Here is a 6392-nt window from a genome sequence, read left to right as displayed (position 1 = left end):
CGGTCATTTTCTACCGCTCGGGCGCCACATGTTCTGTCCAAATATTGATTTTGGTATTATATTGGCGTCCGGCTTTTCCACTCGATCTCTTACCACGTCAATTCGTATTCAATATTCATTTTCTCAATTTCCCTTGTCAGGATATACATCAACTACATAATCACTTGACAATTTCATACATTATCGATAATCACACAGGATTTGCGATAATACGATACACGGTCCTTACAGTATGTCTCGATGAGATTCCTGATTTTCCACATCATCGAGAAGTTGAATTTAGTATTGATCTTATGTCGGGAACTGCGCCTATATCTAAAGCTCCTTATCGCATGGCACCTCTTGAATTGAAAGAATTGAAAGAACAATTACAGGATTTTCTCGATAAGGGATATATTCGATCGAGTGTATCTCATTGGGGAGCTCCAGTTTTATTTGTTCGAAAGAAAGATGGTACAATGCGAATGTGTATCGATTATAGGCAATTGAATCGGGCTACTGTGAAAAACAAGTACCCACTTCCTCGTATTGATGATCTCTTTGATCAGCTTCAGGGTACTTCTGTATAGTCGAAGATTGATCTTCGTTCTGGGTATCATCAAGTACGTGTTCGAGAAGAAGATGTGTCTAAAACTGCTTTTCGTATCAGGTATGGCCACTATGAGTTTTTTTTTATGCCTTTCGGTCTCACGAATGCTCCTGCTGTCTTTATGGATTTAATGAATCGTGTCTTTCGAGATTATCTTGACCGCTTCATTATTGTATTTATCGATGATATTCTTGTATATTCGAAATCGAAAAAAGAGCATTCTGAACATCTGAGACTGGTACTTCAAACTCTTCGCAATGGTCATATATATGCTAAATTGTCCAAATGCGAATTTTGGATGGATCGAGTAGTATTTTTAGGCCACGTCATTTCGAGACATGACATATCTGTTGATCCCGCTAAGGTTGAAGCCATATTGAGTTGGCCGAGACCTACCAATGTTCTTGAGATCCGTAGCCTCATTGGTTTAGCTGGCTATTATCGTCGTTTTATTAAAGGATTTTCAAAAATAGCTAAACATATTACTCAACTGACACAGAAGAATCAGAGATTCATTTGGTCAGATGAATGTGAAGCTAGTTTTCTTGAATTGAAGACGAGATTGACCACAGCACCTGTGCTAACTATTCCCTCAGGTACCGAAGGATTTGTAGTGTGTACAGATGCGTCTGGTAAAGGTTTCAGCAGTGGTCTGATGCAACATGGCAAGGTGGTTGCTTATGCGTCTCGTCAATTGAAATCTCATGAAACTCGTTATCCTGTTCATGATCTTGAATTGGCCGCCATTGTGCTTGCTCTGAAGATTTGGCGCCATTATTTGTACGGAGAAAAGTTTGTTATCTATTCAGATCATAAGAGTCTGAAATATCTCTTTTCTCAATCTGATTTGAATATGAGGCAACGCAGGTGGATGGATCTCCTGAAGGAATTTGATTGTGAGATTCAGTAGCACCCGGGATCGGTGAATGTTACTGCGGATGCCTTGAGTTGTAAGGTTCATGATTCTGTTTTAGCTTCTGTTAGTGTCACCAAGGTACATGAGGATATATGTACTTCTGGTTGGACTTTTCACTCGAATTGGAATTCTGTCACTGTCTCAGCATTGCAAATTGAGCTGAACTTGATATCTAAAATACGAAAGGCCCAACGAAGCGATGCTCAGATCCAAAAGTTGAAAGAACTTGTATCTGCAGGACATCAGTCTGGATTTCAGATTTCTTCTGATGGTTCTTTAACACTTAATGGTCGGCTGGTAGTCCCTGATAATTCTGATTTGAAATCTGCCCTTCTTCGTGAAGCACATTATAGTAAATACAGTATTCACCCTGGAGGTCGAAAGATGTATTTGACATTGAGACCCCAATTCTGGTGGAGACGTATGAAGAAGGACATTGCTGAATTTATTTCGAAATGTCTTGTCTGCCAGCAAGTGAAAGCCGAGAGAATAAAACCTGGAGGATTATTCCATAGTCTTGAAATCTCAAAGTGGAATTGGGAACATATTGCTATGGATTTTGTGACTCATTTACCTCATTCGCCCAAGGACTGTCATGCTATTTGAGTTATTATTGATCGGCTTTTGAAATCTGCACATTTATTCCGTATGAGCAGACTTATCCTTATAAGAGAATGGCTCGTTTATACATCGAGAATATTGTGAGACTGCACGGTGTGCTAGTCTCAATTGTATAAGATCGTGATCCCAGGTTTGCTTCTAAATTTTGGGGTAGTTTCTAAGAAGCTATGGGTACGCGTTTGACTATGAGTACTGCTTATCATTCTCAAATTGATGGCCAGACTGAGCGTACAATTCAAACGTTAGAAGATATGTTACGTGCGATTGTGATGGATTTCAGAATGGGATGACAAGATGCTTTACCATTAGTAGAATTTTCTTATAATAATAGCTTCCAAACAAGTATTGGTATGGCACCGTTCGAAGCCTTATATGGGAGACGATGTAGATCACCATTATTCTGAGATGAAATTAGTGAAAGACAATTGACTGGACCTGAAATGATACAGGAAATGAATGATAAGGTTCAATTGATTCGACAGCGGATGAAAGCTGCTCAGGATCGTCAAACGAGTTATGCGAATAAACGAAGATGACCTTAGAATTCCAGAAAGATGATAACATGTTTTTGAAAATATCTCCCTTTAGAGGCACTGTTCGATTTGGCATGCGAGGAAAATTATCTCCTCGATATGTTGGTCCATACGAGATCCTTGATCGAGTTGGGGATCTTGCTTATCGGTTGGCATTGCCACCAGCTTTATCTGTCATTCATGATGTATTTCATGTTTCTATGTTGAGAAAGTATGAACCAGGTCCATCACATGTGCTTCAACCTGATGAGGTTGAACTCGATCCTTCTCCTTCCTATGTTAAGCAACCTGTTCGTATTATGGATCGAAAGGAGAAGATATTGCGTAACAAATCGATCTCTTTAGTTCGAGTGCAATGGACACGACATGGTGTGGAGGAATCAACGTGGGAATTGGAAAGCAAGATGCGAGAATCATATCCGCACTTGTTTGATTCTATTCCACATGTTCCATTGTATTCAATGTATAGCGATCCATTTACTGATTTTAGTTTTGATGTGCACTATAACTGGTGACATATTATATGTTTGCCAATGTTATGTATATAAAAAGATTTGAGATTTCGAGGACAAAATCTTTTAAGTTGGGGAGAAATGTGAGACCCAGAGAATAAAATAGTTTTGATGGCATTTTTGTAAATAAGTTGAAAAATATTCAATTTATTTTGATGGCATTTTTGTAAATAAGTTGAAAAATAATGAATTAATTTTAAAGATAAAATGGTAATTAATGAGCATAACTGTCTGAGTATTAGTCCAAATGAAATGAGACCAATTTCATTGGAAAGCTAATATATAGTGCTACAAATTTCATGTTTTGAATTTTCAAAAATTGGATCGTTTGACTGATCCAAAAAAATATACCGATGTTAAAATGTTAAATATTATATATTATATTATATTATATTATTAAACAAAAAAAACGATAAATATCAAAAAAACGCTTACGTGCCTCATCAGAAGCAAATTTTGACAGAAATATGAGAGAGATAGGAAATAGAGTTTCGATTTTTCTTTTCGATCGTGCGACTTATTGGTTTATCCAATCGACGAACCGACTTCAGTTCTGGGATCGTTGACACGAGGTCTTCGATTTGAAGTATAAATTTTATATTTTTAGTGATGTTTGAAATTCGTCGATTTTTTAAATAAATCCGATAAATTGTTAAATCATACATAAATTGAAGCTTGTTGAATAATGTATGATTTTAACGAAAAAGATGTGATTATAGTGATGTTATTTTGAATTATTCTCAATTTATTATAGTTAGGGAATTTTAATTGTTGGATTGAGATTGAATAATTATTTGTCAGTTATTATTAATTCTGATAAATAGATGCGGTAAAATAACCGACAAGAAACTAAGTTTTGAAGTCAGAATTGAATTATGTTATGATTTTGATTTAATATGAATTTTCGAAGTTTCAAAAGATATTTGAAACTTATATTGATGATTTTGAATGATGTTATGAATTGAAATAAATATGTTATTGATGTAGATAGATTATTATACTGATCTCTTCAAGCTACATCGACTGGAACAAAGAATAGAGGTATGTTGCGACCGGATAACATACGATATGTATCTGTATTATATGATATATGTTTGATTGATTGGATTGAGAATACATGTATATATGCCTTATTTGTTGAGTTTATGTGGCATACATGACATGCACGTTGAGCTACGATCCTTAGATACCCTGATATGATTTGATTTGATTCTGGGGTTTGTAAACACGATGCTATGTTTGGTATTACATTACCCTTAAAGCATAGTCATTTGTGGCCCCGATGATTGATTGAGATTGGGATTTGATGACGCTTTGTCGACGTTATCATATGAGTATCCCTGATTGAGGCCGGTGTTCCAGTCGAGCATTGATTTGATAGCGATTCGATTGATTCTGACATGTGCTCAGTGGATGGGCATTTGACCTGATACCTCCACGACATACATGCATTGCATATCATATATCATTGTTTAGATCTGTGTGGTATATATTGTGGTTGCTTCAGACTGAGCTTTGCTCACTCCAGATGGGGCTGTTGTTGTCTTTGTATGTGGACAATGACAAGTACTTTAGGATATCAGGAGACCGGAGATGATACTTGTGACGGCCTGTATTTTCGTATTCATAATTTTGCGGAATTATTAAAAAAATTATCTTTAAATAAATAAACTTGCAACGTATAAAAACTTTCGTAAAATAACCTAACAGTTTAACATAAGCATAGCAGCGGAAACTGAATAATGTTTTAAACAATAACTTAAAATATATAAAAGTTATAACAAGAGTTTGAACATAAAACTGAATAATTAAACGTGAGGTCCTCGGGTTCGTACTACCGCCGATCCGAGCTAACTCACTGGTCCCCGCCCTCAGCCTCTGCATCTTCAGTACCTACATCAATCAAGTATAGTGAGTCTAAAGACTCAGCATGCATATATCGTGAATAACAAGTAAATATATCATAAAATCGCATGCAACGTAAAAATATCGTATCGTAAAGCGTAACGTGAAAATCGTATCATGAGTAATTATAAATACGTGCATATCTGAAAATCATACGTAAAAGCTTTGCCCGATAGAGCTCTGTCATAACATAGTATATCGTAATTTTTTCTGTAGAGATAATGTTCTACGCAAGTGGCCCATAACATAACATGCACGTCTGATCAGACTAAACCACAATATATTGGGCGGTAGAGATCATCACAGTCCTTGGACTGGATATCCGTACCATACATAATCGTAAACCGGTCGTAAGTCACCGGGTGAAGCAATCCCATAAGCGTAAGGTGGCCACAAGACATATCGCATATATATAAAAAATAAACATTTTCTATTTTTATGCACGTAATATAATTATTATCCTGTTTTAATTTATCAATTGAGTTGGATCGTTCTCAGGCTCGCTGCGACCTAATTCTAACATGAGACACATGTAAATAATCTCAACTTGACCAACACTTCATAATCGTACTAAAAACGAGACAATTACGCCCAACAAACTTAGTATATAACCATGACTCCGTACCAACTCGAACCAACATCGAACCATCATTTAGTCATGATTAAAATACACCTAAAATATTGAAAAACATAACCCTAGGGCTGTAATACACGAAAAATGTGAATGGAGGCCAAAAATCGTGAAACGCTCTTTCGAGAGTCACTTTGGCACATTGCATCGTAAATTCTCGTACGACCTCTAAACTTAACCAAATCACAAACTGCCAAAAACATGACCTTCCTAACTCATTGAGGTACTGTCCAGTCCAAGGCCATAGACTAAAAGCCAACCAAGAACTCGAAACAGCCCTCTGAACCAAAGCTCAAAGCTGCTGTCCAGAAAATGCAGCAGCGGCTGCTGTGATTCCTTGGCTTCGTTTTCAAGGCTTTGGCCATTGAGGGCTTGAACCACTGACCAGAGCCTCTTACCAACATTCTAAGGAGTGGCTCAGACCATGGATAAGGGCTAAAACCAACCACAATCCAAGCAACCACCCAAAACAATCCAAAGCTTCACCCGAGAACACATATGTTGTACCGTGGGGAGTGTTGCTTGTTCTTGCTGTCATGTATCATTCCAGTGGCCATATGATCAACCATGGCATGATCTAAACATCATGAGGTATTGTGTTAACCATGTCTAAGGGCTAGAAGCCAAACAAGATCCACCCAAACACCTAGGACAACACAAAGCTCAAACCGAGAACACAAGAAAA

The sequence above is a fragment of the Primulina huaijiensis genome, chromosome 7 (assembly GCF_012295235.1).
Source record: "Primulina huaijiensis isolate GDHJ02 chromosome 7, ASM1229523v2, whole genome shotgun sequence".
NCBI classification, from domain to species: domain Eukaryota; kingdom Viridiplantae; phylum Streptophyta; class Magnoliopsida; order Lamiales; family Gesneriaceae; genus Primulina; species Primulina huaijiensis.
This window is presented reverse-complemented; position numbering follows the sequence as displayed.